This window comes from Labeo rohita, chromosome 15, assembly GCF_022985175.1.
Source record: "Labeo rohita strain BAU-BD-2019 chromosome 15, IGBB_LRoh.1.0, whole genome shotgun sequence".
Taxonomy (NCBI): Eukaryota; Metazoa; Chordata; class Actinopteri; order Cypriniformes; family Cyprinidae; genus Labeo; species Labeo rohita.
The window spans coordinates 36,178,165-36,191,131 of NC_066883.1; the positions used below are offsets into that span (position 1 = coordinate 36,178,165).

At 28.8% G+C, this 12,967-nt stretch overlaps 1 protein-coding gene across 6 annotated transcripts in view; it reads right to left on the bottom strand.

Moving 5' to 3' along the window:
* Window positions 1-12,967, bottom strand: part of gria4a (glutamate receptor, ionotropic, AMPA 4a) — a 113,821-nt gene that overhangs the window by 86,474 nt on the left and 14,380 nt on the right. The window lies entirely within an intron of this gene.

Here is a 12,967-nt window from a genome sequence, read left to right on the forward strand (position 1 = left end):
ATAGGAATAAATTACATTTTAATAAATTTTACAAAAGTTCTATTATGATAATATTTAATAATAATACTCAATATTTTTTTTATAAAAATCCTTTTATGTTTGTATAATTTAAAAATAAATGTATATTTATTTTATTTCGATTTTTTAAATTATTATATTATATAAAATAGTAATATATGTGTGTAGAAATCATTCTAATATTCTGATTTGCTGCTCAAAAAACATTTATTATTATTATTATGTTGAAAACAGCTGAGTAGAATTTTTTCAGGCTTCTTTGATGAACAGAAAGTTCAGAAGAATAGCATTTATCTGAAATAGAAATCGTTTGTAACATTATAAATGTCTTTATCATCACTTTTGATGCTAAATAAAAGTATCAGTTTCTATCATTTCTGAAGGATCATGTGACACTGTAGACTGGAGTAATGATGCTGAAAATTCAGCTTTGAAATCACAGAAATAAATTACATTTTAAAATATATTCATATAGAAAACAGTTATTTTAAATACTAAAAATATTCCAAAATTTTACAGCTTTTGCTGTATTTTGAATCAAATGAATGCAGGGTTAGTGAGCAGAAGAGACTTCTTTAAATCTTTATATATGTTTATATAAATTCCTTATATTGTTAAATAAATAAATACTGATGAAATACCAGAGGTCTTATAACAGGATATATTGTCTTCATACTAAATATATTTTCTTTGTTTTTTCCGTTTGATTTTGAAATATGAATATGTTCTTGACAGGATTTTCTGAGATTCAAGTTCAATAATAAACACATTTTTCCATGTTTTCCTGAGTGCGGATGAAAGAGAGAGACTACAGTAGTCAGTGTTTAATCTTCAAAGGCGTCGAGCACATCATTTATTCCAGCGCACACACACACACCGAGAGTTTGTCACTTCTTTGATGTAAGTTCATAACGTTGCATTTTCTGTCGCTTTCTATGAATGACATACTCTAGTTTTCACTGTAGGATCAAACAGCCTGTTCCTGCACTTCTCTTTTATTTGTCACTCAGGTGTTTCTGTCATAACCGTCTCTCTCAGAAACTCAGTGTACGGGTGTGTTTGTAAAACGCTGATAAAAAGACCTGTGTGAAAAGCTTCCATCTCTGTGTCTCACAGGACCTGTTGAGTATTTATTGTTTAAAGTCAGAGTTGTGTGAGAGATGTGTTGAGCGCTTTATGCTGTCAGATGCTAATCCTCCATCATCATTTACTGTCTGATTCATCGACAGATCAATTAATGGCAGGATGAACCGTCTGTCCGGTTATTTATAGACTCAACGCCACTCTCTACTCAGAATATCAGCGGCAGACGGTCGCCATGGAGATTCGGGCCACAGTTAGTGAAACTGATGTGATAATCAGGATAAACGAATCGTTGATGAAGGTATGGAGGAGGAATAATACTTTATTTACACTACCAAAAGTTTTTAAAGAAGTCTCATCTGCTCACTAAGACTGCATTTATTTGATTCAAAGTATGGCAAAAACTGTAAAAATTTTAAATATTTTTACTCTTTAAAATAGCTGCTTTCTATTTGAATATATTTTAAAATATAATTTATTCCTGTGATCAAAGCTGAATTTTCAGCATCATTACTCCAGTCTACAGAGTCACATGATCCTTCAGAATTCATTCTAATATGCTGATTTGCTCAAGAATTTTTATTATTATTATTATTAATATTTAAAACAGTTGAGCACATTTTTAGGATTCTTTGAGTCAGTATTATTATTATTTTTTGGTGGGAAAGAAATGATATAAACTAATACTTTTATTTAGCAAGGATGATTTAAGTTGATCAAAATCAGGAATATTGTGAAATATTTTTACTATTTAAAATAACTGCTTTCTATGTGAATATATTTTAAAATGTAATTTATTTCTGTGATCAAACTTGAATTTTCAGCATCATTACTCCAGTCTTCAGTGTCACATGATCCTTCAGAAATTATTCTAATATGCTGATTTGCTGCTCAAGAAACAATTATTATTATTGTTTATTTATATTATTATTATTGTTGTTGTTTATTTTAAATAATTGTTTATTTTTTTATTAATTATTAAACATTTTTAATTGTATTAATTATTATTTATTTATTTATTTATTATTATAATTATTATTATGTTTTTTGGGGGGTTTCTTTGATTGAATAGAAGGTTCAGAAGAGCAGCATTTATCTGAAATAGAAATCTTTTATTACATTATAAATGTCTTTATCATCACACCTGATCAATTTAACGCATCCTTGATGAATAAAAGTATTACTTTCTATTATTTTTTCCAAAAATCAAAAAGAATTGTGAAAAAAATCTGCTCAGCTCTTTTAAATATTGATGATAATAATAATAACAAATGTTTCTTGAACAGCAAATCAGCATATTAGAATGATTTCTGAATGATCATGTGACATTGAAGACTGGAGTAATGATGCTGAAAATTCAGATTTGATCACAGGAATAAATTACATTTTTAAATATAATCAAATAGAAATCAGTTAATTTAAATTAAGATAAAATTATCTCAGAATCGTATTGTTTTTGCTGTACTTTGGATCAAATAAATGCAGAAATAAAATTTGGATATAATTATTTTGATTTCATTTATACTGTTTCGGACAAAAACATTTTATAATACATATTTAAATAAATATTATGTTGCAATATTATAGTTTTAATATGACCGACCAAAACAATGAAAACTAAAACTATAATTTCAAATGAAATAAAAGGTACAAAAACAGCTTGCTATATTATGTATGTTATATACATATATGTGTATATGTGTGTATATATATATATATATATATATATATATATATATATTATATATTAGTAATTGACCGAAATTTATTTTTTATTACCGATACCGATTATTTGCCCGATAACCGATATGCAGAACCAATATTTATTTACTGTTATAAAGTTAATAAATAAATGACTGAGTGAAGTAAGTCCATACATATATATACATATATATATATATATATATATATATAGCAATTTACTAGACTGAAAATAGTTTCAAATTTAATCCTACAGCATTTTTAGCATAGTTTAACTTGATACAAAAATAAGTAAAACTGAAATAAAAATATTAAAAAAAAACTACATAAAAAAATAAAAATATATAAAAAATAAAAGTGAGAAAAAATGACCAAAAACTTTTAAAATAACAGAAATAAAATCTAAAATAACTACAATACACAAAAATAATTCAAAACATTGACAAACACTCCAATATTATCTTAATTAAAATATCACTGATGTTTTCATAATCTGTTATTAAAAGAATTATAACTACAGTAGCTTTTATTTTAATTTCATTTTAATTTTTTGCTAATAATGCTCTCTTATCACGATCACGTCCCATTTCTGATGAATAGAATCAAATCCTGTCCTACATTTTTCTTCTTATCGAACCTCTCGTTTTTCTCAGAATTACGTCAGGGTAAAACGAGTTGTGAGAAGCTTTTAATGTCGACTTCAGTGGCATCAGAGACGTCTCTCTGTCTGTGTTTCGGTGTTAAAAGAGGCCGTTTTTACAGTCTTGTGTTCTGTTATAGTAGCTCGTCCTGTGGGGAATAAGAAGAGCGGATCTTTTTTAACACAGCCTTGAGGTGTCTGAGACTCATGTTTTTAAGTGTGTGTGTCTGTGCTTCTTAACAACCTTCAGGGGTGTGATGAAAACGTGGTACAGTCTGCTCTAACACTGATGTCACTCTGTTAAACCGTCTAAATTTAACACACCAGTCGACCTGACCTTTTGTCAGCCCACACTCACACACATTTACGTTACGTTATCGGTCTTTTATATTCTGATGAATGTTTGAAATCACCTTTAGCCACAGAAATAATTGAGCTCAACTGTGTGGACTCTCCATTTATTATATTCATTCAGACTATTCCAGCTTCCCCTTCCTTACACTGACAGCACGGCTTATGTAAGTTTTGAGAGTCATTTTTCTTTTCCCATTTAAAGTGCTGTGAGAAGTGATGAAATTCACAGCCAATCAGAATGTACTGCTGTGGCACAGCGACCAATGGAATTCATTGTGGGCGGAGCTTTCTAGTGTGATGCCACATAAATAGAATCCAAGCTGGTAAAATTACTTTTTGCCTGTCACAGTTATGACTGGTTGAGACAAAAACAACATTAACATGCTTCTACCATACGGTGTACAGTAAAAACATTCAGAATGGTACAAAATATTTCTATTTCAAATAAATGCTGTTCTTCTCAAACTTGTGTTAATCAAAGAATCCTAAAAAATAAGATGTATCACAGTTTCCACAAAAATACTGGACAGCTTAACTGTTTCAACACTGATAAGATCCAGAAATGTTTCTTGAGCAGCAAATCAGCATATCAGAATGATTTCTGAAGATCATGTGACACTGAAGACTGGAGTAATGATGCTGAAAATTCAGCTTTGATCACAGGAATAAATTACATTTTACCATATATTCACATAGAAATTATAAAGAATATAGAATATTTTAAACTGTAATAATATTTCACTGTATTATTGTTTCTAAATAATTATAATAATATTTTTTAGATTTTTTTTAGTAGGACCAAAACAACATTAATCATCACATAAAGCATCACATAAAGAGTATGTAATAAAATTAGATAATACATTTTAAATGTATACAATAATGATAATTATAATATTATTGTATAAATTAACGCCTACAATAATAATAATAATTATTAATAATTATTATTATTTATTATATGTTATTTATATTAATATATTATATTTTATTTTTTATTTACAAAAACAGATAACTGTTTTTAACCATTTTCAAAAATCATGTTTTTTCATTGTGCATTCCAATGAATCTCAAACTGCAGTTGGGTTATTTTGATTAAAAATAGAAATATAAAAAAAAAAAAATTACAGCTGACTAACACAATAAAACACAATAAAAACATGATAATATAATTTTAAAAAACATGATTTTTGAAAATAAAAAACAGTTAAATAAATAAATACATACATATATATATATATATATATATATACATACATATACACTACCGTTCAAAAGTTTGGGGTCAGTAAGACTTGTAATAGTCTTTAAAGAAGTCTCTTATGCTCATCAAGGCTGCATTGATTAAAAATATAGAAAAAAACAGTAATATTGCAAAATGTTTTTACAATATAAAATAATGTTTTTTTTTTATTTTAACATACTTTAAAATAGAATTTATTCCTGTGATGAAAAGCTGAATTTTTATCAGCTGTTACTCCAGTCTTAAGTGTCACATGATCGTTCAGAAATTATTCTAATATGCGTATTTATTATTAGAATGATCAATGTTGGATAATATCAACAGTTGTGCTGCCAAATATTTTTTGGAACCTGTGATTTTTTTTTCCAGGATTCTTTCATGAATAACAAGTTTAAAAAGTACTCAAAATATAAATATTTTATAACAATGTAAATTATTTATTATTAACTTTTAATAAACTTTTAATTATTAACTTAATACATCCTTGGTGAATAAAAGTATTAATTTCTTAAAAAAAAAAAGAAAAAAAAAAGAAACAATAAAAATGAACTGACCCCAAACTTTTGAACGGTAGTGTATATATATATATATATAATTTATGTTTTATATATTATTTTATATATATTTTTCCTGTTGAATTTAGACAAAACTAACAAAATGCTGATAAATCTTTCTGAAAACAAAACTTAATATTTTAAGCCATTTTAGCCGTTTTGCTCCTCGCTCCTTTGCATCTTGATTCAAGAATGTTTAGATATTTATATTGGAAAACAACATTTTTTTTTTTATTTTTTACATATATGTACATAAATGCATATATTATTATATAGGAATAGGTATCAACTGTGCAAGTCATTTCAACAGATGTTAAAACAAATTGCTCAACTTGTTTTGATGCGTTAAAGTATAAAAACATTAGTTGTCGTGATTTACTGATATATTTATATAATGTTATTTTTCCCAGCTCTTGAATAAGCACCATGGGGCGATCTGGACATCCGTCTTACTCTGCAAGGTAGGAGTGATTTGTTATGTATTGATTAATAAGCAGTGATTGATCGATCAGAGCGTCTCTACCCTTCAGCTGTAAGCTGACATCATCACTACAGGCCCAGCGGTCTGATGACCTCATATAACACACGTGTGTGTCTATGTGTGTGTGTGTGTGTGTTTTTGGGCTGATGGGTTTTGTCATGTGCTCTAAACACAGTTAACTTTAATAAAATCACTCTGGGGCTATAATAGAAACAGAGCTATTAATCAGCAACACAGAGAAAGACAGAGAGGCTGGAGTAGCTGCTGGGTCTACAGGTCACAAACAGATTGATTTACCATTTACCAAAACACACATCATTCCACTGAGAGACACTATGAAAGAGAGAACACCACATGACCTCACCATACACTACTTTTGCTCCAAGACGCAGATTTTGTGGACACCATGAATTATTTATCAAACCAGAATTATTGTCTTACATTGTAATTATATTTTACAAATATTTAAACATTTTTATTTATACTGTTTAGAAGAAAAACAATGTCAATATATATTAACATTTTATAATATTTATTTATATAACCATATGTAGCAATATTATAGTTTTCATCCATTTTGTTTGATTAAAGTGGTGACACAAATTCAAGCCAATTTTATGTCATCCTGCCATTTAAAAGTTTAAAAGCATATTTATTTTTCTTTGCAATGCACAAATATATGGTTAATTGTGTTTTATTGCTTATTTATTTATTTAGCATTTTTGTTCCCTGTTATATCAGAACTGTGTCTTGTTTTTGGTGAAGAAATCGTGTTTATAATATTCATAAATGCTATAATGGACTATTAGATATGTTTTTTCTTTTGTCAAATAAGTTTTATTAAAAGATAAAGATTTTAAAGATGGATTTACAATCTCACATACTTTGTTTCTATACATGTGCAAAAAATACAATTAAAATTAGAAAAGACAGACAGGAAAATGAAAGAAAACAAAATAAACAAAACCCCACCTCACAAACCATCCCTTACAAGACCTGTTTACATTAGTTTGCAATGTATGATGAAGAAATGTTAAAACATGACATTAACAAATTATGCATTAGTCCGCAGGTTTTCCATCAAGATAACAGAGAAAAGGGTGCCAAATTTTGACAAACTGCTCAAATTTGCCCTTTAGACAGTACCTCATTCGTTCCAAATGTAAAGTAGAAATCATCTCTCCAAGCCATAGCTTACATGTAGAAGCCTCCTTTTTCTTCCAGAACAAAAGTGTTAGCTTCTTGGCTGTAGTTAAACTATATGCAAGCAGTTTGTGTTGTGCTCCTGATAATGAATGCATACTTTCTGAAAATCCCAAAACAAAAAGTGCCAGATCCGGCTGCAGTTGCACCCTAAAAATCTCTGAAAGGACATCAAAAATTCCATTCCAGTAATTTTTTATCTTGGAGCAAAAAATAAAACTATGAGGCAAATCAGCAACTACTGAATTACATTTGTCACAGAGAGGTGAGACATTTTTGAAAATTCTATGTAATTTCTTTTTTGAATAATGTAATCTGTGAATGACTTTAAACTGAATAAGGCAGTGTCTAGAACTGATAGAGTGTTCGTTAATGTCCTTTAAACTCATCTGCCACATTTCCTCAGAAATTTCCACTCCTAGTTCTTGCTCCCATTCTTTTTTGAGAAAACTTGTAGAGGGCGAAGTAAAGGATTGTAGCAGATCAGACTATTAGATATGTTAAATAGTGTTTTTTCACATATTATGTATATATATTTGAAATAGTATGCAGTGTGCAATGATGCTATTTCATGCTTTCTCTAATCTAGTTTTTTTTTTTTTTAATTATTACTTTTTTTCTATGAATTTTAAGTTTACATCTTGCAATTATTACGGTTTTTATTATGCATTCTGCATTTACATCTCACAATTTTTACTGTTGTTGATATGAATTCTGAGCTTACATCTCATAATTTACCTTTTCTGTGAATTGAGTTTACATCTCACAATTTGTACTTTTTTCTATGAATTTTAAGTTTGCATCTTGCAATTATTACTGTTTTATTATGAATTCTACATTTACATCTCACAATTTTTACTGTTTTTAATATGAATTCTGAGTTTACATCTCATGATTTACCTTTTTCTATGAATTCTGAGATTATATCTGAATTTATACATGTATTTTAAGTTTACATCTTGCAATTTTTACTGTTTTTAATGTGAATTCTGCATCTACACCTCACAAATTTTACTGTTTTATTATGAATTCTGCATTTACATCTTACAATTTTTACTGTTTTTTATATGAATTCTGAGTTTACATCTCAATTTTTACTTTTGTCTATGAATTTTAAGTTTACATCTTGTAATTTTTACTATTTTTAATATGTATTCTGAGTTTACATCTCATAATTTTTACTTGTTCGTGAATTTTGAATTTACATCTCACAATTTTTATTTTTAATATGAATTCTGAGTTTACATCCCATAATTTACCTTTTTCTATGAATTCTGAGTTTCTTTCAGTTTATACTTTTTTGACTGCATTTTAAGTTTACATCTTGCAATTTTTTCTGTTTTTAATGTGAATTCTACATTTACATCTCACAATTTTGTCTTTTTAAAATTAATTCTGAGTTTACATCTCACAATTTTTACTTTTTTCTATGAATTTTAAGTTTACATCTTGCAATTCTTACTGTTTTATTATGAATTCTGCATTTACATCTCACAATTTTTACTGTTTTTAATATGACTTCTGAGTTTACATCTCATAATTTACCTTTTTCTATGAATTTCTATGAAGTTTATATCTCAATTTATACATGCATTTTAAGTTTACTTTTTAAGTTTGCATCTTGCAATTTTTACTATTTTTAATGTAAATTCTGCATTTACATCACACAATTCTGACTTTTTATATGAATCCTGAGTTTACATCTCATAATTTTTTCTTTTTTCTATTAATTTTAAGTTTATATCTTGTAATTTTTAATGTTCTTAATATGAATTCTGAGTTCACATCTTAACTTTTACTTTTTTCTATGAATTTTAAGTTCACATATTGCAATTTTTACTGTTTTTAATATGAATCTGAGTTTACATCTCACAATTTTTACTTTTTTTCTATGCATTCCTAATTCACATCTCACAATTTTTACTTTTTTTCTATGCATTCCTAATTCACATCTCACAATTTTTACTATTTTTAATATGAATTGTAAGTTTACACCTTGCAGTTTACATCTCACAATTTTTTCTATGAATTATGATTTTACATCTATCAGTTTTTACTATTTTTTATGAATTCTGAGTTTGTGTCTCAATTTTTACTTTAGAATTTCTCAGAATTGTGAGGGGAAAAAGTGTAAATTATGATAAAAAGGTGCAATTACCTTTTTTTTATCCTGAGGCAAAAACAAGAACAAACTAACAATAAACAGTTGCATTTTGATTACAGTTAAAAAAATGCTAAAAAAAATATATTGGAGTGTGTTTTACAAGAAAATACTATTTTAGTCTGTCTACTTCAAAATTTCACATTTAATTACTTGCCATTTCTTTGTAGTCATATGTGCAAAATGAGTATGAATAGAGCGCCATTCCAAACATAAGCCATGTGTTTTCCTGAGTAATTTAAGTCTGAGCCTTGTTTTAGATCTGAAAATACACTCACTGTTGTAACGTCTGCTCTGTTCTTAAATGCATCGACACACACACAAACACACACACACACACTTCCTGCTCAGTAAGAAGTCATGATCAGCCCACTTTCAGCAAAGTGACTTGCTGTTTTTGTTACCGTGACAACACAGCTGTCAATCAAGGGTGGACCATAGCAACGAGGCTTTACCATGACTGCCAATAAAGTTGTTTCCATTAATGGAATAAGCTTTTTATTGCCATGGAGCGAGAGACAGATGGACACAGAGAGAGAGAGAGAAAGAGAGAGAATTGAATGCGTAAAGAAAGCACAATTTAAGGTGTTAATACAGCGGCTGATAACACAAGGAGAGTGAATATACAGAAGCACAAACTCTTCTGTCTTATTGCTTAATTAAATGCTGACAAAGTTATTTTGGATTTGGCCTGAAGTAGATCGTTAGATACAATTGCTTTGTTTTCTGTTCATCTCAAAATAAGTGATAAAAAGTTTGAAAACTGACTTAACTGACTTTCTGACCATGTATAACTAAACGTGTCTCTTGTGTGTGTGTGTGTGTGTGTGTGTGTGTGTGTGTGTGTGTGAGAGAGAGAGACAGACAGAAGAAGGTCTCTTCTGATTGGTTCCGACTAGAATGAATCATCAAACTATTTCTGTTGCAGCAAATCAGCCATTATGTGTTGCCAAGGTAACCAAGTATACATACGCACTCACACATAGACACACACACACACACACACACAGATGGCAGAGACACAGCAAACACGGGTTCAAGCTCTGTACCTGGATTGCTGCAGGCTGCTGGATCTGTGTGTGTTTCGATCTGTCAGACAAACCAATGACGGTCAAATGATATTGATTCTAAATCTATTAAATTGTATCCTGTGTAAAGAACCTATTAAGAATTTTCACATTATTTAAATAAAGGAGAAGTCCACTTCCAGAACAAAAGTCTACAAATAATTTACTCAGCCCCTTGTCATCCAAGATGTTCATATCTTTCTGTCTTCAGTCGTAAAGAAATTATGGTTTTTGAGGAAAACATTTCAGCATTTTTCTTCATATAATGGACTTGATTGGTGCCCCAATTTTGAACTTCCAAAATGTAGTTTAAATGCAGCTTCAAAGGCTCTAAACGATCCCAGCCGAGGAAGAAGTGTTTTATCTAGCGAAATGATCGGTCATTTTTTTCTAAAAATAAAAATGTGTATACTTTTTAAGCACGAAAGCTTGTGTCACAGGCTCTGTGATGCGCATTCTTGAATGATTCGTTCATTTTGAACGAATCTTTAATGTGACTCGGGAAGAACGAGTCATCTGGGGGAGTGATTCGTTCAGTCACACATGCACAACATCCTATTAGGTTCTGTACTGGAATTAGTTCACCTGTTTCAAGTCTTTGGGTTTTTCGAGTCGTTCGTTCATCTTATGGGTCTGTCACGTGATGAACGAACGACTCAAACCCGAAAACTTGTCAGATAAGAGGTGAGGTGAGCTAATCATAGACTAAAGACCCAGGTAAACAATGAATGAATCTTTTCTGTTTCTTATAGCATTATAGTTTTGTCTTTGGGTTAGGGTTAGGGTTACGGTTAACGTTTGTGTAAGCAGTAGATGTGTTAGGGAAGTGACACATAACATTTGAATTATATTTTGCTAAAATGAACTCAAAGATGACTCAAAAAGATTTGTTCATTTTGCTGAACGAGACTCAAAGGTCCGAGTCAATAAAATGATCCGAACTTCCCATCACTACTACGAATCACATCAAAGTTCATCGTCTGTGTATTCCGACTAAAAAAGGTAGAGAATGACGATAAACTCTATCTTATTTTCTCCTACAACTTCAGAATTGTCTGACATCGTTGTAGCTTTTTGTTTGTAAACAGCATTTACAAATTTACTTGCACTTTCTTAGTCACTTTGTAAACACTGGGTCTGTTGTTTCTGCTACGTTCGGCGTGAACTTTCGACGTGATTCAATAGTATGTAGTGAATGCACATCCCAGAGCCTGTGCTACACAAGCTTTTGTGCTTAAAAAGTATGCAAATTTTTATTTTCCGAAAAAATTACAGATCGTTTCTCTAGATAAGACCCTTCTTCCTCGGCTGGGATCATTTAGAGCCTTTGAAGCCGCATTTAAACTACATTTTGAAAGTTCAAAATCAGGACACCAATGAAGTCCATTATATGCAGAAAAATCCTGAAATGTTTTCCTCAAAAACAATAATTTCTTTACGACTGAAGACAGAAAGACATGAACATCTTGGATGACAAGGGGGTGAGTAACTTATTTGTAAATTGTTGTTCTGGAAGTGAGCTCTCCAAGTTCACATTAATGTAATGCATCCAGACAGTTTATTACAAATTTTCATTATTCTCTAAAAAGATAACTATCTATTAATGTAAATTGTGAAGTATAGCAAATGGTAGAATTATTTTACTTCATCTGTAAGCTTATTTAAATGAGAATTTTTTTAAAAAAATAATAATAAAATTGAAGAAATATTATGTTTATTTCCTAAAATGTTATTTTGGAAAAAGTTTTATATACATATATATATATAAATATATATATATAAATATATATATATATATAACATAAATATAAAGATATAAAGATAACAATCTATTAATGTAAATTATGAAGTATAACAAATGGTACAATTATTTGTTCTATCTGTATCTGTAAGCTAATTTAAATGAGGAAAACTGTATTACAGTAATTTTTGTAATTTCTTTTATTCTAATGAGAATCATAATTGAGAATTAATGAGAATTACAGTGAGAACTGTACAGTAAGAAATGATCCTTATTTGTACTAACAATAGGCTTTTTTACTTTTATTTTATTTTATTTTATTTTATTTTATTTTATTTTATTTTTTATCAGTTATCAAAAATATCTCAATAGTTTTTAGAAATATTTCTTCATAGCTTTAATTCATGTTTAGGTTAGGTAATTTTAGTACTTATTATTTAAAACTTATTTCAGTTAGTTGCCAAGGTACCATTTCTAAAAAAAAAAAAAAAAAAATTAAGTTTGTTTTTCATCTAATATTTATATTTTACTTAAGCTTTATTTCATTTACTGAAAAAATTATAATAGTTTAAAAAAATATATTTATGTAATTTTCATTTCAGTTGTAGATATAGTATTTTAAATGCTTCAACCTAAACTTATTTCAATTAGTTGCCTAAAATGTATATTTGTATTTGATTTAATTTTTTAACGGTGAAATACAATGTGGACGTATTTTTGT